The sequence below is a fragment of the Rhinopithecus roxellana genome, chromosome 16, assembly GCF_007565055.1.
Source record: "Rhinopithecus roxellana isolate Shanxi Qingling chromosome 16, ASM756505v1, whole genome shotgun sequence".
In the NCBI taxonomy this organism is placed as follows: Eukaryota; Metazoa; Chordata; class Mammalia; order Primates; family Cercopithecidae; genus Rhinopithecus; species Rhinopithecus roxellana.
In genome coordinates, this window is record NC_044564.1 from 5,934,197 (window position 1) to 5,959,115 (window position 24,919).

Genomic DNA, 24,919 nt, shown 5'->3' on the forward strand with positions numbered 1-24,919 from the left:
AGGAAATATCCTCAGATAAAAATTAGAAAGAAGCTTTATGAGAAAGTTCTTTGTGATGTGTGAATTCATCTCAAAGAGTTAGATTTTCTTTTCATGGAGCAGTTTGCTAACACTGTTTTCATGAAATCTGCAAAGGGATATTTGGGAGCCAGTTGAGGCCAATCGTAAATAGGAAATATCCTCAGACAAAAACCAAAAAGAAGCTTACTGAGAAACCTCTTTGTGATGTGTGAATTCATCTCACAGGGTTACACTGTAATTTTCATTAAGCAGTTTGTTACCACTGTTTTCTTGGGATCTGCAATCTGATATTTTGGATGTCATTGAAGCTTAGGGTCACAAAGGAAATATCCTCATATAAAAACCAGAAAGAAGCTTTCAGGGAAACCATTTTGTGACGTGTTGATTCATCTCACAGAGTTACAGGATTCTTTTCATGGATCAGTTTGGTAGCACTGTTTTGGGGTATCTGAGAAGGGAGAAGGGATTTTTTTTTCCCAGATGGAGTCTTGCTCTGTCATCCAGGCAGGAGTGCAGCAGCTGGATCTCAGCTCACTGCAAGCTCCACCTCCTGGGTTTATGCCATTCTCCTGCCTCAGCCTCCCGAGTAACTGTGATTACAGGCACTCGCCACCTCGCCCAGCTAGTTTTTTGTATTTTTTAGTAGAGATGGGGTTTCACCATGTTAGCCAAGATGGTCTCGATCTCCTGACCTCGTGATCCACACTACTCAGCCTCCAAAAGTGCTGGGATTACAGGCTTGAGCCACCACGTCTGGCTGAGAAGGGACATTTTTTATTGCTTTAATGAACAAGGTGACAAATAAAATATTCTCAGATAAGAACTAGAAGGAAACTTTCTGACAAAGTTCTTTGTGATTTATGAAATAATCCCACAGAGGTACAGCTTTCTTTTCATGGAGCAGTTTGCTGACACTGTTTTCTTGGAATCTGCAAAGGCATATTGGGGAGCACATTGAAACCTATAGAGGAAAAATATATATACTCATGTGAAAAATAGAGAGTAGCTTTCTGAGAAACTGTTTAATGATGTGTGAATTCATCTCACACAGTTACACCTTTCTTTTCATGGAGCAGTTTGAAAATCCTGTTTTTGTGGAATTTGCAAAGTGATATATGAGAGCACATTGAGGCCTGTGGTGAAAAAGGAAATATCCTCAGACAAAAACTAAAGAGAAGATTTCTGAGAAACTACTTTTGGGTGTGTGAATTCAACTCACAGAGAACCATGGTTGATTCATTGACGAGATTGATAACACTGTTTTCATGGAATCTACAATAGGATATTTGGGAGTGCTTGAAGAACATGGTGACAAAGGAAATATCCCCAGACAACAACCAGAAAGAAGCTTTCTGAGAAACTGTGTTCTGAAACGTGAATTCACCTCACAGAGTTACACCTTTCTTTTCATGGAGCTGTTTGCTAACACCCTTTTCATGGGATCTGCAAAGGGATATTTGGGAGTGCCTTCAGGCCTTCAGTGAAAAACGAAATACCCTAATAGAAAAATTAGAAAGAAGCTTTCTGAGAATCAGCTTTGTGATGTTTGAATTCAATGCACAGAGCTACACTGTTCTTTTCATGGAGCAGTTTGCTAACACTCTTTTCTAGGAATGTGCAGTGGCATATTTCTTAGCGCATTGAAGCTTAGTGTGAAAAAGGTAATATCCTCAGACAAAAACTAGAAAGAAGCTTTCTGAGAAGCTGCTTTGTGATGTGTGAATTCATGTCAGAGAGTTACACTGTACTTTTCATTGAGCAGTTTTGCTAAAACAGTTTTTCTGGGATATCCAATGGGATATTTTGGAGCACATTGAAGCTTAAGATGACAAAGGAAATATCCTAATATAAAAACTAGAAAGAAACTTTCTGATAAATCACTTTGTGATGTGTTATTTCATCTCACAGTGTTACATGATTGTTTCATGGATCAGTTTGTTAGCACTGCTATTGGGGAATCTGAGAAGGGATATTTTGGATTGCAATGAAGCCTACGGTGACAAAGGAAATATCCTCAGATAAAAACTAGAAAGAAGCTTTGTGAGAAACTGCTTTGTGATGTGTGAATTCATCCCACAGAGGTACACTGTTCTTTTCATTGACTAGTCTCCTAACACTGTTTTCTTGAAATCTGCAGTGGGATATTTTGGAGCTCATTGAAGCTTATTGTGACATACAAAATATCCTCAGACAAATTCTAGAAAGAAGCTTTCTGAGGAACTATTTTGTGATTTCTGAATTCATCTCACTGAATTACATCTTTCTATTCATGGAGCAGTTTGGTAGCCCTGTTTTTGGGGAATCAGAGAAGGGATATTTTGGATCGCATTGAAGCCCATGGTGTCAAAGGAAATATCCTCAGACTATAACTGGAGAGAAGCTTTCAGAGAAACTTCTTTGTGATGTGTGAATTCATCTCACAGAGTTACACCTTTCTTTTCATGAAGCAGTTTGCTAACACTGTTTTCTTGGAATCTGCAAAGGGATATTTGGGAGCGCACTGAGCCCTACGGTGAGAAAGGAAATATTCTCTGATTAAAACAAGAAAAAAGCTTTCTCAGAAAGTGCTTTGTGATGTGTGAATTCATCTCACAGAGTTACGCTGTCCTTTTCATCAAGCAGTTTTCTAGCATTGTTTCCTTGGAATCTGCAATGGTTATTTCAGAGCACATTGAACGTTATAGTGACAAAGGAAATAACCTCTTATAAAAACTAGAAGTAAGCTTTCTCAGATACTGCTTTATGCTGTGTTAATTCATCTCACTGAGTTACATGACTCTTTTCATGGGTCAGCTTCGTAGCACTGTTTTTGGGGAATCTGAGAAGGAATATTTTGGGTAGCATTAATAACTAGGGTGACAAAGGCCATATCCACAGATAAAAATTAGATAGAAGATTTCTGAGAAAGTTCTTTGTGATGTTTGAATTTATCTCACAAAGTTACACCATTCTTTCCATGGTACAGTTTGCTAACTCTCTTTCCACCGAATCTGCAAAGGGATTTTTTGGAGTGCATTCTGGCCTGTAGTGAAACACCAAATACCCTCAAATAAACACACAAAAGAAGCTCTCTGAGAAACTTCTTTTTGATGTATGAGTTCATCTCACAGAGTTACACTGTTCTTTTTGTTGAGGAGTTTGCTAACACTGTTTTGTTGGAATCTGCAATGGTATATTTTGGAGACCATTGAAGCTTATGGTGACAAAAGAAATATCCTCAGACAAAAACTAGTAAGAAGTTTTATGAGAAACTGCTTTGTGATTTGTGAATTCATCTCACAGAGTTACACCACTGTTTTCGTGGAGCTGTTTGGTAGCACTGTTTTTGGGGAATCTGAGAAGGGATATTTTGGATCTCATTGAAGCCTATGGTGGCAAAGGGAAAACTCAGATACAAAATAGAAAGAAGCTTTCTGAGAAAACTGCTTTGTGATGTGTGAATTTATCTTACAGTGCTACACCATTTTTTCATTGACCAGTTTGATTACAGTTTTTGAGGAATCTGCAATAGGATATTTGGAATCACATTGAAGCCTTTGTGACAAAGGAATTATCCTCATATAAAAACTAGAAAGAAGCTTTCTGATAAAGTTCTCTGTGATATGTGAGTTCATCTCACAGCGTTACACCTTTGTTTTCATGCAGGAGTTTGCTAACACTGCTTTCATGGAATCTGCAAACGGATATTTGGGAGCACATTGAGTATTTTAGTGAAAAAGGAAATACTCTCAGGTATTAAATACAAAGAAGTTTTCTGAGAAACTGCTTTGTAATGTGTGAATTCATCTCATTGACTTCCACAATTTTATTCATGGAGCAGTTTGGTAGCACAATATTTGGGGAATGTGAGAAGGGATATTTTGGATCACATTGAAGCCTATGGTGACAGAAGAAATATCTTCAGATTAAAAACTGGATAGAAACTTTCTGAGAAAGCTCTTTGTGATGTGTGATGTCATCTCACAGAGTTACACATTTCCTTTCATGGAGCACTTTGCTAACACTGTTTTCGTGGAATCTGCAAAGGGATATTTGGGAGAGCATGGAAGCCAATGGTGTAAAAGGAAATATCCTGAGATAAAAACTAGAAAGAAGCCTTCTGAGAAAGTTATTTGTGATGTGTGAATTTGTCTCAAAATGTTACCCCTTTATTTTCATGGGACATTTTGTTAACACTGTTTTCATATAATCTGCAATGGGACATTCTGGAGTGCATTGAGGCCTGTAGTGAGAAAGTAAATATTCTCATGTAAAAACTAGAAGGAAGTTTTCTGACATACAGTTTGTGAAATGTGAATTGATCTGACAAAGTTACACCATTCTTTTCATTGAGTAGTTTGATAACACTGATTTTGTGCTATCTGCCATAGGGTATTTGAGAGGGCATTGAAGTCTATGGTGACAAAGGAAGTATCCTCAGATAAAAATCAAAAACAAGCTTTCTGTGAAACTGCTTTGTGATGTGTGAATTCATCTCACCGAGTAACATCCTTCTTTTCATTGACAAGTTTGCTAACACTATTTTTGTTTAATCGGAATTTGGATATTCAGGTGCTCATTGAGGAATATGGTGAAAAAACCATATCCTCAGATGAAAACCAGAAAAAAGCTTTCTGAGAAACTGCTTTGTAATGTGTGAATTAATCTCACAGAGTTACACTGTTCTTTGCATTGAGCAGTTTACTTGCACTGCTTTCTTTGAATCTGAAATCTGGTATTTCTGAGTGAATTGAAGCTTATGGTGACAAAGTGAATATCCTGAGATAAAAACTAGAAAGAAGCTTTCTGAGAAATTTATTTGAGATTGGTGAATTCATCACACAGAATTACACGTTTATTTTCTTTGAGCAGTTTAGTTGCACTGTTTTTACGGAATCTGCAAAGGGAAATTCGGGAGCTCCTACAGGCCTATGGTGAAAAAGAAAAAAACTTCAGATGAAAACTGGAGAGAAGCTCTTCGAGAAACGGTTTTATGATGTGTGTATTCACCTCATAGAATTTAACCTTTTTGCTGGTTGAGAAGTTCATAATCACTGGTTTAGTGGTATCTGAGAGGAGTTATTTGGGGGCACATTGATGCCTATGGTGAAAAAGGAATTATCCTCTGATTTAAACTACAAGAAGATTTCTGAGAAACTGCTTTGTGATGGGTGAATTCGTCTCACAGAGTTACACCTTTCTTTTCTTTTCTTTTTTTTTTTTTTTTTTTGAGACGGAGTCTCGCTCTGTCACCCAGGCTGGAGTGCAGTGGCCATATCTCAGCTCACTGCAAGCTCTGCCTCCCGGGTTCACGCCATTCTCCTGCCTCAGCCTCCCGAGTAGCTGGGACTACAGGCGCCGCCACCTCGCCCGTCTAGTTTTTTGTATTTTTAGTAGAGACGGGGTTTCACCATGTTAGCCAGGATGGTCTCGATCTCCTGACCTTGTGATCCACCCATCTCGGCCTCCCAAAGTGCTGGGATTACAGGCTTGAGCCACCGCGCCTGGCCAACACCTTTCTTTTCATTGAGCAGATTGGTAACACTGCTTTTGTGGAATCTTCAAAGGGATATTCAGGAGCGCATAGAGTAAAATGGCAAAAAGGAAATACCTTCAGGTAAAAACTGGAGAGAAGCTTTTAGAGAAACTCCTTTGTGATGTGTGAATTCATCTCAAAATGTTACACACTTCTTTTCATGGAGCACTTTACTAACAGTTTTCATGGAATATCCAACAGGATATTTGGGAGTGCATTGAAGCCTATGGTGACAAAGGAAATATCCACAGATAAATAATATAAAGAAGCTTTCTGAGAAACTGTTTTGCGATGTGTGAATTCATTTCAGAGTGTTTCACTGTTGTTTTTATTGAGCAGTTTGTGACACTGTTTTCTACAGAAATGCAATGGCATTTCTCAGCTCATGGACGCTCATGGTGTCATAGGAAATATGCTCACAGTAGAAGTAGAAATAAGCTTTCTGAGAAATTGGTTTGTGATGTGTTAATTCATCTCACAGAGTTATATGGTTCTTTTCATGGATCAGTATGTAGCACAGTGTTTGGGGGATCTGAGAAGGGATATTTTGGATTGCATTGAAGCCTATGTTCACAAAGTAAATATCCTCAGATAAAAAACTAGAAAGAAGCTTTCTGAGAAACTTCTTTGTGATGTGTGCCTTCATCTCACACAGTAACAACTTTCTTTCATGGAGAAGTTTGCTAACATTGTTTTCATGGAATCCGCAAATGGATATTTGGGAGCAGGTTCTGGCCAATGGTGAAAAACTAAATGTCCTCAGATTAAAAACTAGAAGGAAGCTTTCAGAGAAACTGCTTTGTGATGTGTGAATTCTCACAGAATTACACAACCGTTTTCATGGAGCATTCGGTATCACTGTTTCTGGGGAATCTGAGAAGGGATATTTTGAATTGCATTGAAGACTATGGTTACAAAGGAAATATCCTCAGATAGATACTAGAAAGTAGTTTTCTGAGAAAGTTCTTTGTGATACGTGAATTTACCTCACAGAGTTACATGATTCTTTTCTTTCAGCAGTGTGCTAGCACTGTTTTTGTGGAATCTGAAATAGGATATTTGGGAATGCATTGAAGCCTAAGGTGACAAAGGAAATATCCCCATAGATAAACCGAAAAGAAGATTTCTGAGAAACGCTCTTGTGATGTGTGAATTCATCTCACAGATTTACACCTTTGATTTCATGGAGCAGCTCGTTAACACTATATTCATGGAATCTGCAATGAACAAGAAAATATTCTCAGAAAAAAACTAGAGGAGCACCGCCTGTCTGCGCTGCCGGGCATAGGCGGGGTGGCCCCTGCGTCTCCCGCCTCCTTGAAAAACCCCGGCGGGTGAGTGAGGCTGCGAGCCTGGCCGCTGCCTTTCCCCACACTCCCGGCCGAGGAGCCTCGCTCGGCGTCCAACATGGCGGGTGGGCGCTGCGGCCCGCAGCTACTGGCACTGCTGGCTGCCTGGGTCATGGCTATAGCAGCGACGGCAGGCCCCGAGCAGGCCGCGCTGCCAGCGGAGCAGAGCTGGGTCCAGCCCATGACCGCCTCCAACTGGACGCTGGTGATGGAGGGCGAGTGGATGCTGAAATTTTATGCCCCGTGGTGTCCATCCTGCCAGCAGACTGATTCAGAATGGGAGACTTTTGCAAAGAATGGTGAAATGCTTCAGATCAGTGTGGGGAAGGTAGATGTCATTCAAGAACAAGGTTTGAGTGGCCGCTTCTTTGTCACCACTCTCCCTGCATTTTTTCATGCAAAGGATGGGATATTCTGCCGTTATCATGGCCCAGGAATCTTCGAAGACCTGCAGAATTATATCTTAGAAAAGAAATGGCAGTCAGTTGAGCCTCTGACCGGCTGGAAATCCCCAGCTTCTCTAACGATGTCTGGAATGGCTGGTCTTTTTAGCATCTCTGGCAAGATATGGCATCTTCACAACTATTTCACAGTGACCCTTGGAATTCCTGCTTGGTGTTCTTCTTTTTCGTCATAGCCACCTTGGTTTTTGGCCTTTTTATGGGTCTGGTCTTGGTGGTAATATCAGAATGTTTCTATGTGCCACTTCCAAGGCATTTATCTGAGCGTTCTGAGCAGAATGGGAGGTCAGAGGAGGCTCATAGGGCTGAACAGTTGCAGGATGCAGAGGAGGAAAAATATGATTCAAATGAAGAATAAAACAAAGACAGCCTTGTAGATGATGAAGAAGAGAAAGAAGATCTTGGCGACGAGGATGAAGCAGAGGAAGAAGAGGAGGAGGAGGACAACCTGGCTGCTGGTTTGGATGAGGAGAGAAGTGAGGCCAATGACCAGGGGCCCCCAGGAGAGGACAGTGTGACCCGGGAGGAAGTAGAGCCTGAGGAAGCTGAAGAAGGCATCTCTGAGAAGCCCTGCCCAGCTGACACAGAGGTGGTGGAAGACTCCTTGAGGCAGCAGAAAAGTCAGCATGCTGACAAGGGACTGTAGATTTAATGACACGTTTTCAAGAATACACACCGAAACAGTATGTCAGCTTTCCTCTGGCCTGCAGTTTGTACCAAATCCTTAATTTTTCCTGAATGAGCAAGCTTCTCTCTTAAAAGATGCTCTCTAGTCATTTGGTCTCATGGCAGTAAGCCTCGTGTATACTAAGGAGAGTCTTTCAGGTGTGACAATCAGGATATAGAAAAACAAACGTAATGTTGGGATCTGTTTGGGGACTGGGATGGTAACAAGTTCATTTACTTGGGGGTCAGAGAGTCTTGACCAGAGGAGGCCACTTCCAGCCTTAATTAGCACCTTCCAGAGACAAGGCTGCAGGCCCTGTGAAATGAAAGCCAAGCAGGAGCCTTGGCTCCTGAGCATCCTCAAAGTGTAGCGTAGAAGCCTTGCTTCCTTTTCTTGTGTAAAGTATTTATTTTTCTCAAATTGCAAGAAACATCTGGCACCACAGTGCATGAAAAATCTTTTACAGCTAGAATTTGAAAGGGTCTTAGGTATAGAGAGCAGCTCAGAAGTCATCCTAGACGTCTGAATCTCCTGTGTTTTATTTCTTACCTATAATTTTTCCAACTTTTCCACCACGGGCATTCAGGCTCTCCACACTCTTCACAATTATCTCTTGGTCAGAGGACTCCAATAGCAGCCAGGTTTATATGAACTGTGTTTGTTTATTCTGACCTAAGGGTTTAGATAATCGGTATCCATAATCCATGAAGCCATGACTGTCAAACATCTCAAATGAAATGTAGCCATCAGAGACTCAAAAGGAAGTAAGGATTTTACAAGACAGATTAAAAAAAATTGTTTTGTCCAAAATATAGTAGTAATAGTTGTTGTTTTTAAGTTTTCTTAGCAATATTTTTCAAGCTAGAAGTCCTCTAAGTCTTACCAGTACAAAGTAGTCTTGTGAAGAAAAGTTGAATACTGTTTTGTTTTGTTTTCATCTCAAGGGGTTCCCTGGGTCTTGAACTACTGTAATAATAACTAAAAAGCCACTTCTGATTTTCCTTCGGTGACGTGCTTTTGGTGAAAGAATTAATGAACTCCAGTACCGGAAAATGAAAGATTTGGTTTTGTTTCCATCTTCTGTAATCTTCCAAATAATTTTATCTTTGTAAATCTCTCAATACTCAGTCTACTTTACGTACCCAGGGCGGCTAATTTCTTTTTAAAAAAATCTATCCATCTATTTCTCTCTTACCTGATTTATGTGTTAGAATAAATTCATTAAATTAGATTCCAAGCATATGAAAGATGCCTAAAGTTGATTCTATGCCCCTTGGATCCAGACAGAATAATGAGTACAGGTTTAAGAAATTCTAAATGTTTCTGTCATCTTTAGAAAGGAATATGCAGTATATTTCTATCTGGCTGTTTAAATAACCCTTTCCTTGTATTAACCGCGAGCACGGAGCTCACTGTGGGGGAGGTTCTGAAACTCTGCCCTCCTGTGGTTGAATGAGGATGTTGCAAGACTTGCACAAAGGAGGTTATTCTTCTGACAGCATCAATTTTGAGAGATGGTTCTTTTCCGTCTTTCCAATTCAGTTACTTGACAGTCTTCTTCCCCAGTATGGTGAAGTTTGTTAAGAGTCACCAGTAATTGTGCTTTTCAGATAGTAGTGCAGCTTCAAGATCAAGGCCATCACTGGGCTGATGGGTTGGGAGAACCTTACCATGTGCCTGCCTATTTCCTATCGCCTTAGTCACTGCCCATTTCCTGCCCCCTTGGTCGCTGACACACCTTCACCCAAAGTGCCATGGTTCTGATGGTGGCAGTTCCATCTCCCTGACATCAGGAAGTTTTTCTGGACCAGAGCAGAGCAGGGCCTGCCTGCGCTCATGTCACTGGATTTGTTTCTCTTATAATTAGCTGAAACAGAGGTTTCAAAGAGCAGTAAACTCAGGTTCAGAGGTACTATGGAATAAGAATGGTTTTATAGGCCGGGCGTGGTGGCTCAAGCCTGTAATCCCAGCACTTTGGGGGGTCGAGACGGGCGGATCACGAGGTCAGGAGATCGAGACCATCCTGGCTAGCACGGTGAAGCCCCGTCTCTACTGAAAAAGTACAAAAAACTGGCCGGGCGGGATGGCGGGCGCCTGTGGTCCTGGCTGCTCGGGAGGCTGAGGCAGGAGAATGGCATAAACCCGGGAGGCAGAGCTTGCAGTGAGGTGAGATCCGGCCACTGCACTCCAGCCTGGGCGACAGAGCGAGACTCCGTCTCCAGAAAAAAAAAAAAAAAAAGAATGGTTTTATTGTTTGGCTTTTCTATATAATGCCTCCCCCTGAAACTGAAATATTCATTTTTTTAGTGGAGTATTTGACTAGAGGGGAGGAGGGGCAGAAATACAGTCTATACTGGCTTTTAAAAATGTAAAGCCAGTTTCCAACTGAACCCCAAATAATACAGGTTGAACATTCCTGATCCAACAATCCAAAACCCCAAATGCTCCAAAATCTTAAACTTTTTGAGTTTCAACATTTTGTCAGAAGTAGAAAATTTTACACCTGACTTCATTTGACAGGTGGCAGTTACAGTGCAATCAAAACTTTGTTCCATGCACAAGATTCTTAAAAATATTGGATAAAATTACCTTCAAGCTGTGTTGCATAAGGTGTATATAAAACATAAATGAATTTTGTGTTTTGACTTAGGTCTACTCCCAAGATACCTCCTTATATATATACAAAAATCCCCAAATCCAAAAATACTTGAAACACTTCTGGTCCCACACATTCTGGATAAGGTATATTTGACCAATATCTAATTATATAATAAGAAAAATATACTTTCTTTTTTTTTTTGAGATGGAGTTTCGCTCTTGTCGCCTAGGCTGCAGTGGCACAATCTTGGCTTACTGCAATCTCTGCCTCCCTAGTTCAAGGGATTCTCCTGCCCCAGCCTCCCGGGTGGCTGGGATTGCAGGCATGCGCCACCGTGCCTGGCTAATCTTGTGTTTTTGGTAGAGACGGGGTTTCGCCGTGTTGGTCAGACTGGTCTTGAACTCCTGACCTCAGGTGATCTGCCTGCCTCGGCCTCCTAAAATGCTGGGATTGCAGGCGTGAGCCACCACGCCTGGCAGAAAATGTATTTTCTTGCTCAGCAGTACTTTAAAAAAAATTGAAAGGTGAGGAGAAAAACATCTTGGAGAAGAGGACCCATTAAAACTTTAAATATCTGTGGAAACCATTTTTCCTGATTTTCCCTTTTTTAACATCGTGGCAAAGATGGGTTTTTTCCCAAATGACATGATAAGTATGTAACTAATTTAATGTCTTTCCACTTGAATATTTTAGGTTTGTTTTCAATACTTAATGAATATAAAACTGAAGGCGAAAAGTCAACCTAAAATAATTTAAGCTTACAATTATATGAACATTTCTATAAGAGTTTGTGGGTTTTTCTGTAGATAATATATTTGATCCAGAACTCAAGTGTGTGGAAATATGATTTTGATTTTTAAAATCTAAAAGAAAAAATTAAAATCATGCTTCCCTCTATTACAATACCAGTTATTTAGTCACAGAATGGTATTTTATGTAAATTAAAATTAGGTGAATGCAATGCAGGTAACTGGTTTTGGAATGGGAATGTGTAGTGCTTTATGTTTGGGGAGTTGGAGCAGGGTGCCTCTTCATCAATTAAAAGGAAAGTTTGAAACTTCTGATTACCTTTATGTTGGTTTCTCTTATTATTTATCTCTTGCTAGATCTGCTAAACCAACCCAGCTTGCTCAGAGATCTCATACTGAAGCACTGTACAGGCAATCCACATCTTTCTTCCCTTTGACGTATAGTCATTGGATGGGATGAGGTGCGGGCCTGTTGGGTTCACAGGGCCTTGCACTGCATGGGCACATACTTACAAGCTCATCTTGTGCATAGAATCCCTGTCTGTTAGCCACAGGCCTCTTTAACTACATACATTCAAAATAACTACTATAGTAGAAAATAGATAAGCTTCAGCTGAGTTGGCTTTTGATCGTGGAAAAAGCCAAAATTTGACATTTTATGGCCAAAATTCCTTGTTGACAGCTGTAATATTCTGATATGATTTGGGAATATATCAGTCTACAGAACCTGCATCCTGTAAAAACACCTATGGGGTAGATGATAAAAGTCATTTTTAAGGCAAGTACTTACCATGTGACTTTTTATTACCAAATGCATCAGTAGCGGAGCTGGTATGTTGTTTTATAGGATGGAAACATTGAAAGTCCAGAGAAAAATAAATTTTAAGAAAAGGTGGAAAAGATAGGGTAAACCTGAGATTTCAGCATAAAATCTTTAGTATGAAGTGAGAGAAAGAAGAGGGAGACTGGCTCTCTTGCTCATATCAATAGGCTATCTGTCTTTCATCTTGGTGTTGCAGTGTTACTTCTGTCAGTATTATAAATATGTGGTTGACCCATCCTGTCAAATGTACCAGCATTTTTGAAAGAGTTCATTCAAATCTCTTATGCCAACAGAAAAGTTCCTTCTTGTGTAATATCTCTTTACCTCAGTCCTACATTTTGATTCTCTGGAGGAGATTTTAGCTTGTCTTAAAAAGTCAAATTTGGAGTCATCAAGCCTGCTGAACCTGATGGGGCAGCTTTTTGAACAGCTTTCCGGAAGCAAGAGCTTCAGTTGAAAAGCCCTTTGATCACTTCAGCCCAGGACATGGCCTTCACATGGCTTATTCTCAGTAAAGCTTTATGTAGACTGTGACACTGAATATGTGTGACTCATACAACTTTGACGTGTTTCTGAAGTAGTTTAGTCATATTTGTTATTAGCCTCTGTGGAAATGCAATTTTTATACTAAAAACATTGCTTATTTGCAATGCGGTATGTTATAAATGTGTTGTTTATATTATTTGTATTAGTCTTAGCCTAATGAACCTAATTATTTTTCTTTCTGTATTTTTTGCTTCCTCAAATAGCATCTGCAGCAATTGGAATGAGAACTCCAGATAAGTGTTTCAAGTAGTACATTGCCTGAATCACAAATCACTTGATCACAGTATTGTATATAATCCCCGATCCTATTTGTTTCATTTTATTGTAAATTCCCATTTGCATCAAAACCTAATGATAGTGATTAATAAGTAATCACTTTAATTAATTAATAATTAATCGCATTAATAAGTAATAAACAAATGGTGTATTGCTTTTCATACAAGTATTTTCACAAAAGCCATTTGCCTAGGCAGCAAAAAATATTAATTTGTTAAAAAAAAAAGAAACTAGAAAGAAGCTTTCTGAGAAATTTCCTTGTGATGTGTGAATTCATCCCACAGAGTTGCACCTTTCTTTTCATGGAGCAGTGTGCTAACACTGTTTTCATGGAATCTGCAAAGGGATATTTGGGAGTGAATTTAGGCCTCTAGTGAGAAAGGTAATATCCTCATATAAAAACTAGAAAGAAGCTTTCTGAGAAACTGCTTTGTGATGTGTGAATTCATCTTACAGAATTACACCATACCTTTCATTAAGCAGTTTGATAACACTGTTTTCATGGAATATGCAATAGGATATTTGGGAGCACGTTGAAGCCTATGGTGACAAAGGAAATATCCTCAGATAAAAGGCAAAAGGAAGCGTTCTGAGAAAGCTCTCTGTGGTGTGTGAATTCATCTCACTGCATTACACCATTCTTTTCATTGAGAGGTTTGCTAACACTTTACTCGTGGAATCTGAAATGGGATATTCTGGAGTGCATTGAGGAATGTGGTGAAAAAGAAATATATTTAGATTAAAACTAAAAATAATCTTTCTGAGAAACAGCTTTGTGATGTGTGAATTCATCTCACAGAGTTACAACACTCTTTTCATGCAACATGTTGATAGCACTGTTTTTGGAGAATCTCTTAAGGGATATTTTGGATCACGTTGAAGCATATGGTGAAAAAGGAAATACCCTCACATAAAAAGTGGACAGAAGCTTTCTGAGAAACTACTTTGTGATGTGTGAATTCATCTCAAAGAGTTACATGATTCCTTTCTTGGAGCAAATTCCTAACATTGTTTTCATGGAATCTGTCTTAGGATATTTGGGAGTGGTTTGAAACATATGGTGACAAACGAAATATCCTCAGACAAAAAGCAAAAAGAAGCTTTCTGAGAAACTGCTTTGTGATGTTTGAAATCATCTCACAGAGTTACATGATTCTTTTCATGGATCAGTTTGGTATCACTCTTTTTGGGGAATCTGAGAAGGGATACTTCGGTTTGTATTGAAGCATATAGTGACAAATGAAATATCCTCATATAAAAACTTGAAAGAAGCTTTCTGAGAAAGTTTTTTATGATATGTGAATTCATCTCACAGAGGTACACCTTTCTCTTCATGGAGCAGTTTGCTAACACTGTTTTCATGGAATTTGCAAATGGATATTTGGGAGTGAATTGAGGCATATGGCGAAAAAGGAAATATGGTGAAAAAGGAAATATCCTCAGATAAAAATTAGAAAGACTCTTTCTGAGAAACTGCTTCATGATGTGTGAATTCATCTTAGAGAGTTACACTGTTCTTTTTATTGAGAAGTTTGCTAACTGTGTTTTATTGGAATCTGCAGTGGCATATTTTGGAGCACATTGAAAATTACCATGACATAGTAATTATCCTCATATAAAAACTAGAAGGAAGCTTTCTGGGAAACCACGTTGTGATGTGTTAATTCAATTCACAGAGTTACACGATTCTTTTCATAATTCATTTTGGTACCACTGTTTTTGGGTAATCTGAGAAGGGATATTTTTGATCGCATTGAAGCCTATGGTGTCAAAGGAAATAACCTCAGATAAAACTTGAAAGAAGCTTTCTGAGAAAGTTCTTTGATATGTTTGAATTCATCTCACAAATTTACACCTTTCTTTTCATGGAGAAATTTGCTAACACCATTTTCGTGGATTCTGCAGAGGGATATTTGGGAGGACGTTGAGGCCTATAGTAAACAAGGAAATATCCTCAGATTAAAACTAGAAAGAAGCTTTCTGAGAAACTGCTTTGTGATCTGGGAATTTATCTTACAGAGACATGCCATTCTGTTCTCTGAGCAGCTTGATAGCACTGTTTTCATGGAATCTGCAATAGGATATTTGGGAGTATATCGAAGCCTAAAGTGACAAAGGAATTATCCTCAGATGAAAACCATAAAGAAGCTTTCTGTGAAACTGCTTTCGGATGTGTGAATTCACCTCACAGATTTACACCTTTCTTTTCTTTGAGAAGTTTGCCAACACTTTTTCCATGGAAACTGCATTGGGGTATTCCGTAGCGCATTGAGGATTATGGTGAAAAAGGATATGAACTCTGTGAAAAATTAGAAAGAAGCTTTCTGAGATACAGCTTTGAGATGTGTGAATTCATCTCTCAGAGTTACACCACAGTTTTTATGGAGTTATTTGGTAACACTGTTTTTGGGGGTCTGAGAAGGCATATTATGAATTATATTGAAATATATGGTGTAAAGGAAATATCCTCAGATAAAAATTAGAAAGAAACCTTCTGTGAAACTCCTTAGTGATGTATCAATTCATACCACAGAGTTAAACTGTTCCTTTCATTGAGCAGTTTGCTATCGCTCTTTTCTTGCAATCTGCTATGTGATATTTCGGACCCCATTGAAGCCCACGGGGACATTGGAAATAGCCTCCTATAAAAACTAGAAAGACTTTCTGATACACCGCTTTGTGAAGTGTTAATTCATCTAACAGCATAGCACGATGCTTTTCATGGATCAGGTTGTTAGCACTGTTTTTGTGGAATCTGAGAGAGGATATTTTGGATCACTTTGAAGCCAATGGTGACAATGAAAATATCCTCAGATAAAAACTAGAAAGAAGCTTTCTGTGAAAGTGCTTTGTGATACGTTAATTCATCTCACAGACTTCCACGATTCTTTTCATGGTTCAGTTTGGTACCAGTGTCTTTATGGTGTCTGAGAAGGGATATTTGGGAATGCATGGACACTGTTGGTAGAAAAATAAATATCCAGAGAAAAAAACTAGAAAAAAGACTTCTGAGAAATTTCTTTGTGATGGGTGACTTCATCACACTGAGGTACACCTTTGTTTTCTTTGAGCAGTTTAGTAGCATTATTGTATGTGTGGAATATGAAAAGGGATATTCTGGAGCTCCTAGAGGCCTAAAGATAAAAAGGAGACAACTTCAGATAAAACTGGAGAGATGTTTTTTGTGAAACGGTTTTGTGATCTGTGTATTCATTTCACAGAATTTGAACTTTTTGTTGATTGAGCAGTTTGGCATTACTGTTTTTGTGGACTCTGAGAGGAGATATTTGGGCGCACATTGAAGAGTATGGTGAAAAAGGAAATATCCCAAGATTTAAACTAGAAAGAAGTTTTCTGAAAAACTACTTTGTGATGGGTGAATTCACCTCACAGAGTTACACCTTTCTTTTCATTGAGCATTTTGGTATAACTGTATTTTTGGAATCTGCAAAGGGATATTCAGGAGCCCATAGAGACTAATGGCAAAAGAGGAAATATATTCAGGTTAAAACTGGAGAGAAGCTTTCTGAGAAATTCCTTTGTGATGTGTGCATTCATCTGATGGAGATAAACGTTTCTCTTTAGGGAGCACTTTGGCATCACTCTTTTTGTGGTGTCTTAGAAGGGATATTTGGGAGCACATGGAAGCCTATGGTGGAAAAGGAAATATCCTCAAATAAAACCTAGAAAGAAGCTTCCTGAGAAACTGCTTTGTGATGTGTGAATTTACCTCACCGAGTTAAACCTTTCTATTCTTTATGCAGTGTGGTAGCAACGTTTTTGTGGAATCTGCAGAGGGATTTTTGGGAGCACATAGAGGCATAAGGTAAAAAAAGAAAATTCTTCAGGTAACAACTGGAGAGAAGCTTTCTGAGAAACTCTTTGTGATGTGTGCATTCATCTCATAGAGCTAAACATTTCTGTTAAGAGAGCACTTAGGCATCACTGTTTTTGTTGTGGCTGAGACGGAATATTTGGGAGCACATTGAAGTCTATGGTAGAAAAGGATATAGCCTCATATAGAAACCAGAGAGAAGCAATCTGAAAAAACGCTGTGATGTGCTAATTCATCTCACAGCATTACACAATTCTTTTCATGGAACAGTTTGGTAGCACAGTTTATGGCAAATCTGAGAAGGAATATTTTGGATCACCTTGAGGCCTGTGATGACAAAGAAAATATACTAAGACAAAAACTAGAAAGAACCTTTCTGAGAAATTTCCTTGTGATGTGTGAATTCGTATGACAGAGTTCCACCTTTCTTTTCATGGAGCAGTTTGATGACTCTGTTTTCTTGGAATCTGCAATGGGATACTTCAGAGCACATCGAAGCTTATAGTGACAAAGGAAATATCCTCAGGAAAAAACGAGAGAGAAGCATTCTGAGAAACTGCTTTGTGATTTGTGAATTCATCTCACAGAATTACACCATTCGTTTCATGTATCAATTTGGTAGCAGTGTTTTTGGGGAATCTGAGAAGGGATATTTTGGATCACATTGAAACCTACGGTGAAAAAGGAAATATCCTCAGATAAAAACTAGAAAGAAGCATTCTGACATACTGCTTTGTGATGTTCGAATTCATCTTACAGAAATAAACTGTTCTTTTCATTGAGCAGTTTTCTAACACTGTTTTCTTGGAATCTACAATTGGTTATTTCAGAGCAGATTTAAGCATAGGATGACAAAGGAAATATCCTCTTATAAGAAGTAGAAAGAAGCTTTCTGAGAAACCGCTTTGTGATGTATGAATTCATCCCACAGAGTTACATGATCCTTTTCATGGATCAGTTTGTTAGCAGTGTTTTGGGGAATTCTGAGAAGGGATATTATGTGTTGCATTGAAGCCTATGGTGACAAAGGAAATATCCTTAGATAAAAACTAGAAAGAAGCTTTCTAAGAAAGGTCCTTGTGATGAGTGAATTTGTCTCACAGAATTACACCTTTGTTTTCATGAAGCAGTTTGCTAACACTGTTTTTCTGTAATCTGCAATGGCATATTCTGGAGTGCTTTGAGGCCTAGAGTGAAAAAGGAAATATCCTCTGACAAAAACAAGATTTCTGAGAAACTGCCTTGTGATGTGTGAATTCATCTCACAGAGTTACATTGTTCTTTTCATTGGCCAGTTTGCTTACACTGTTTTCTTGGAATCTGCAATGGGATATTTTGAAGTGCATTGAAGCTTAGGGTGACAATGAATTATCCTCAGAAAAAACTAGAAGGAAGCTTTCTGAGAAACTGATTTGTGATATGTGAATTCATCTCACAGAGTTACACCTTTCTTTTCATAGAGCAGTTTGGTAGCACTGTTTTTGGGGTATCTGAGAAGTGACATCTTGTATTGGTTCAAAGCCTAAGGTGATGAACGAAATATCTTGAGATAAAATCTATAAACAAGCTTTCTGAGGAACTTCTTTGTGATGTGTGAATTCATCTCACAGTGTTACAGCTTTCTTTTCATAGAGAAGTTTGATCGCACTGTTTTTGGGGGATCTGAGAATGGATACATTTTATTACATTGAAGCCTATAGTGACAGAAGAAATATCCTCAGATAAAAACTCGAAAGAAACTTTCAAGAAACTTCTTTGTGATGTGTGAATTTACTTCACAGTATTACACGATTTTTTTCATGGAGGAGTTTGCTAACATCCTTTTTGTGGAATTTGCAAATGGATGTTTGGTAGTGCATTGAGGCTTACGGAGAAAAAGGAAATATCCTCAGATAAAAACTAGAAAGAAGTTTTCTGAGAAACGTCTTTGTGATGTGTGAATTCATCTCAAAGAGTCATATCATTGTTTTCATGGAAAAGTTTGGTAGCACTGTTTTTGGGGAGTCTGAGAAGGGATATTTTGTGTTGCATTGAAGCCTATGGTGACAAAGTAAATATCCTCAGACAAAAACTAGAAAGAAGCTTTCTGAGAAACGTCTTTGTGATTTGTGAATTCATCTCACAGAGTTACACGATTCTCTTCTTGGAGCACTTTGCTAACACCGTTTTTGTGGAATCTGCAATAGGATATTTGGGAGTGCATTGAAGCCTATGTTGACAAAGGAAATATCCTCAGACAAAAATCAAAACGAAGCATTCTGAGAAACTGCTTTGTGATGTGTTAATTCTTCTCACAGATTTTCACTGTTGTTTTTATGGAGCAGTTTGCTAACACTATTTTTGGGGATTCTGCAAATGGATAATCACTAGCTCATTGAGGCCTATGTTGATAAAGGAAAAATCCTCAGACAGAAACCTAAAAGAAGCTTTCTGAGAAATTGCTTTGTAATTTCTATATTCATCTCATACAGTTATACAGTTTTATTCATGGAGCAGTTTGTTATCACTGTTTTTGGGGAATCTGATTAGGGATATTTCGGATCGCATTGAAGCCTATTGTGACAAAGGAAATATCTTCAGATGAAAGCTATAAAGAAGATTTCTGAGAAACTCCTTTGTGATTTGTGAATTGATTTCACAGAGTTACACCTTTCTTTTCATGGAGCAGTTTGGTAGAACTGTTTTGGGGGTATCTGAGAAGGATATTTTGGATAGCAACAAAGCCTCTGGTGAAATATCCTCAGTTAAAAACTAGAAAGAAGCTTTCTGAGAATCTTCTTCATGTGTGAATTCATCTCACCGAGTTACACCTTTCTTTTCATGGAGAAGTTTTCTAACAGTGTTTTTCTGGAACCTGCAAGGGATATTTAAGTGCTCTTTGAGGCCTAAATAGAAAAAGAAAACATCCTCAGATAAAAATTAGAAAGAAGCTATCTGATAAACTCCGTTGTAATGTGTGAATTGATCTCACAGAGTTACACTGTTCTTTGCATTGAGCAGTTTGCTTACACTGTTTTCTTAGAATCTGCAATCTGATATTTCAGAGTACATTGAAGCCTATGGTGACAAAGGAAATATCCTCAGATAGTAACTAGAAAGAAGGTTTCTGAGAAACTTCTTCATGGTGAGTGAATTCATGTCACCAAGTTACCCCATTTCTTTTCATGAAGTAGTTTGGTAACATTGGTTTTGTGGACTCTGCAAAGGGATATTTGGGTGTCCATAGAGTCCAATGGCAATAAAGGAAATATCTACCAGTAAAAACTGAAGAGAAGCTTTCTGAGAATCTCCTTTGTGATGTGCACATTCATTTCATAGATCTAAACATTTCTGTTGAGGGAGCACTTTGGCATCACTGTTTTCATCATTGAAGACTTCATCATTGAAGTCTATGTTGACAAAGGAAATATCCTCAGGTAAAAACCAGAAAGAAGCTTACTGTGAAACTGCTTTGTGATATGTGAATTCATCTCACAGAGTTACAAATTCCTTCTCATTGAGAAATTTGTTAACACTTTTTTCGTTTAATCTGCACTTGGATATTCAGGAGCGCATTGTGGAATATGGTGAAAATGGAAATATCCTCAGATGAAAACTAGAAAGAAGCTTTCTGAGAAACAGCTTTGGGATGTGTAAATTCATCTGACAGTGTTACACCATTCTTTTCATGGAGCAGGTTGGTAACACTGTTTTTGTGGTATCCGAGAATGGATATTTTGGATCACATTGAATCCTAGTTTCACAAAGCAAATATACTTAGATAAAAACTAGAATGAAGCTTTCTAAGAAACTTCTTTGTGATATGTGAATTCATCTCACAGATTTACATGATTCCTTTCTTGGAGCAGGATACTAATACTGTTCTTGTGGAATCTGCAACAGGATATTTGGGATCACATTGAAGCCTGTGGTGTCAAAGGAAGTATCCTCAGACAAAAATCCAAAAAGAAGCTATCTGAGAGACCGTATTGTGATGTGCTAATTCATCTCACAGATTTACAGCATTGTTGTCATGGAGCAGGTTGATGACACTGTTTTCGTGGAGTCTGCAAAGGGATATTCGCGAGCTCATTGAGGCCTATGGTGAAAAGGAAAACTGCTTTGTGATTTGTGAATTCATCTCACAGAGTTACACAATTCTTTTCATGGAGCAGTTTGGTAGCACTGCTTTTGGGGATTCTGAGAAGGGATATTTTGGATCGCATTGTGGCCAATGGTGACAAAGGAAATATCTCAGATAAAAACTAGAAAGAAGCTTCCTGAGAAAGTTCTTTGTGATGTGTGAATTCACCTCACTGAGTTACACCTATCTTTGCATGGAGCAGTTTGCTAACACTGTATTCTTGGAATATACAAAGGGATATTTGGGAATGCCTTTAGGCCAATTTTAAGAAAGGGAGTTTCCTCAGATGAAAACTTGAAAGTAGTGTTCTGGGAAACTGCTTTGTGATGCATGAATTCATCTCACAGAGTTACACTGTTCTTTGCATTGAGCAGTTTGCTTACTCTGTTTTTTTGGAATCTGCAGTCTAATATTTCAGAGTGCATTGAAGCTTATGGTGATAAAGGAAATATCCTCATAGAAAGACCAAAAAAAAGCTTTCAGAGAAACTGCTTTGTGATGTGTGAATTCAACTCACAGTATTACACTGTTCTTTTCATCGAGCAGTTTGCTAACATTGTTTTCTTGGAATCTGCAATGGGATTTATCTGAGAGAATTGAACATTAGGGTGACAAAGGAAATATCCTCAGACAAAAACTATAAAGAAGTTTTCCGAGAAACTTCTTTGTGTTTTGTGAATTCATCTCACAGAGTTACATCATGCTTTTCATGGAACAGTTTGTTGCACTGTTTTTTGGGAGTCTGAGAAGGGATATTTTTGGATTGCATTGAAAAATAAGGTGAAAAAAGAAATTTCCTCAGATTAAAACTAGAAAGAAGCTTTCTGAGAAAGTTCTTTGAGATGTGTGAATTCAACTCACAGAGTTACACTTTTCTTTTCATGGAGCACTTTGCTAAAACTGCTTTCCTGGAATTTGCAAAGGGATATTTGGGAGTGCCTTGAGGCCTTGAGAAGCTTTCTGAGAAACTCCTTTGTGATGTGTCTATTCATTTCATAGAGCTAAACGTTTCTGTTGAGGGAACACTTTGGCATCACTGTTTCTGTGGTGTCTGAGAAGGGATATTTGGGAGCACGTTGAAGCCTATGGTTTAAAAGGAAATATCCACATATAAAAACTAGAAAGAAGCTTTTTGAGAAACTGCCATGTGATGGGTGAATTCATCTCACAGAGTTTCACTTTTCTTTTCATTGAGCAGTTTGGTAACACCGTTTTTCTGGAATCTGCAAAGGGATATTCGGGAGTGCATAGAGTCCAATGGCAAAAAAGGAAACATATTCAGGTAAAAACTGGAGAGAAGTTTTCTGAGAAACTCCTTTGGGGTGTGTGTATTCATCTCATTGAACTGAACGTTTCTGTTGAGGGAGCACTTTGGCATCATTGTTTTTGTGGTGTCTGGAAGGGATATTTGGGAACACATTGAAGCCTGTGGTTTAAAAAGAAATATCTGCATATAAAAACTAGAAAGAAGTTTTCTGAGAAACAGTTTTGTGATGTGTGAATTCATCTCACAGTTACACTATTCTTTTCATGGTGCAGTTTGATAGCACTGTTTTTCGGAAATCTGAGAAGGGATATTTGGATCACCTTGAAACCTATGGTGACAAAGGGAATATCCTCAGAAAAAAACTAGAGGTTTGAGGAGCAAGATGGCCGAATAGGAACAACTCCAGTCTCCAACTCCCAGCGCGAGCGACACAGAAGACCGGTGATTTCTGCATTTTCAACTGAGGTACTGGGGTCATCTCACTAGGGAGTGCCGGACAATCGGTGCTGGTCAGCTGCTGCAGCCTGACCAGCGAGAGCTGAAGCAGGGCGAGGCATCGCCTCACCTGGAAGCGCAAGGGGGAAGGGGATCCGTTTTCCTAGCCAGGGGAACTGAGACACACAACACCTGGAAAATCGGGTAACTCACACCCCAATACTGCGCTGTAAGCATACAGGCATTCCAGGAGAATATATCCCACACCTGGCCGGGAGGGTCCCACGCCCACGAAGCCTCCCTCACTGCTAACACAGCAGTCTGCCGCGATCTATCCGCAAGGCAGCAGCGAGGCTGGGGGAGGGGCGCCCGCCATTGCTGAGGCTTAAGTAGGTAAACAAAGCCGCTGGGAAGCTCGAACTGGGTGGAGCTCACAGCAGCTCAAGGAAGCCTGCCTGTCTCTGTAGTCTCCACCTCTGGGGACAGCGCACAGCTGAAGACCAACAGGGGAAGTAGCGGGAGCCGGTGCAGACGCGAACGACTCTGTCTGACAGCTTTGGGGAGAGCCGCGGATCTCCCAACGCGGAGGTTGAGATCTGAGAACGGACAGACTGCCTGCTCAGGTGTGTCCCTGACCCCTGAGTAGCCTAGCTGGGAGAAATCCCCCACTAGGGGCAGTCTGACACCCCACACCTCACAGGGTGGAGTACACCCCTGAGAGGACACTTCCAAAGGAAGAATCAGACAGGTACACTCGCTGTTCAGCAATATTCTATCTTCGGCAACCTCTGCTGCTGATACCCAGGCAAACAGGGTCTGGAGTGGACCTCAAGCAATCTCCAACAGACCAACAGAGAGTCCTTCTGACTGTCAGAAGGAAAACTATCAAACAGGAAGGACACCTATACCAAAACCCCATCAGTTCGTCACCACCATCAAAGACCAGAGACAGATAAAACCACAAAGATGGGGAAGAAGCAGGGCAGAAAAGCTGGAAATTCAAAAAATAAGAGCGCATCTCCCCCTGCAAAGGAGCGCAGCCCATCACCAGCAACGGATCAAAGCTGGTCAGAGAATGACTTGGACGAGAGGAGAGAAGAAGGCTTCAGTCCATCAAACTTATCAGAGCTAAAGGAGGAATTACGTACCCAGCGCAAAGAAACTAAAAATCTTGAAAAAAGAGTGGAAGAATTGACAGCTAGACTCATTAATGCAGAGAAGATCATAAACGAAATGACAGAGATGAAAACCATGACACGAGAAATACGTGACAAATGCACAAGCTTCAGTAACCGACTCGATCAACTGGAAGAAAGAGTATCAGCGATTGAAGATCAAATGAATGAAATGAAGCAAGAAGAGAAACCAAAAGAAAAAAGAAGAAAAAGAAATGAGCAAAGCCTGCAAGAAGTATGGGATTACGTAAAAAGACCAAATCTACGTCTGATTGGGGTGCCTGAAAGTGAGGGGGAAAATGGAACCAAGTTGGAAAACACTCTTCAGGATATCATCCAGGAGAACTTCCCCAACCTAGTAGGGCAGGCCAACATTCAAATTCAGGAAATACAGAGAACGCCACAAAGATACTCCTCGAGAAGAGCAACTCCAAGACACATAATTGCCAGATTCACCAAAGTTGAAATGAAGGAAAAAATCTTAAGGGCAGCCAGAGAGAAAGGTCGGGTCACCCACAAAGGGAAGCCCATCAGACTAACAGCAGATCTCTCGGCAGAAACTCTACAAGCCAGAAGAGAGTGGGGGCCAATATTCAACGTTCTTAAAGAAAAGAATTTTCAACCCAGAATTTCATATCCAGCCAAACTAAGTTTCATCAGTGAAGGAGAAATAAAATCCTTTACAGATAAGCAAATGCTTAGAGATTTTGTCACCACCAGGCCTGCCTTACAAGAGACCCTGAAGGAAGCCCTAAACATGGAAAGGAACAACCGGTACCAGCCATCGCAAAAACTTGGCAAAATGTAAAGACCATCGAGGCTAGGAAGAAACTGCATCAACTAACGAGCAAAATAACCAGTTAATATCATAATGGCAGGATCAAGTTCACACATAACAATATTAACCTTAAATGTTAATGGACTAAATGCTCCAATTAAAAGACACAGACTGGCAAACTGGATAAAGAGTCAAGACCCATCAGTCTGCTGTATTCAGGAGACCCATCTCACATGCAGAGACATACATAGGCTCAAAATAAAGGGATGGAGGAAGATCTACCAAGCAAATGGAGAACAA

At 39.4% G+C, this 24,919-nt stretch overlaps 1 pseudogene; it reads left to right on the forward strand.

The window, feature by feature from the left end:
- Positions 1–6,943: 6,943 nt before the first annotated feature.
- On the forward strand, positions 6,944–7,992 carry LOC104681908 (annotated as a pseudogene).
- Positions 7,993–24,919: the final 16,927 nt, after the last annotated feature.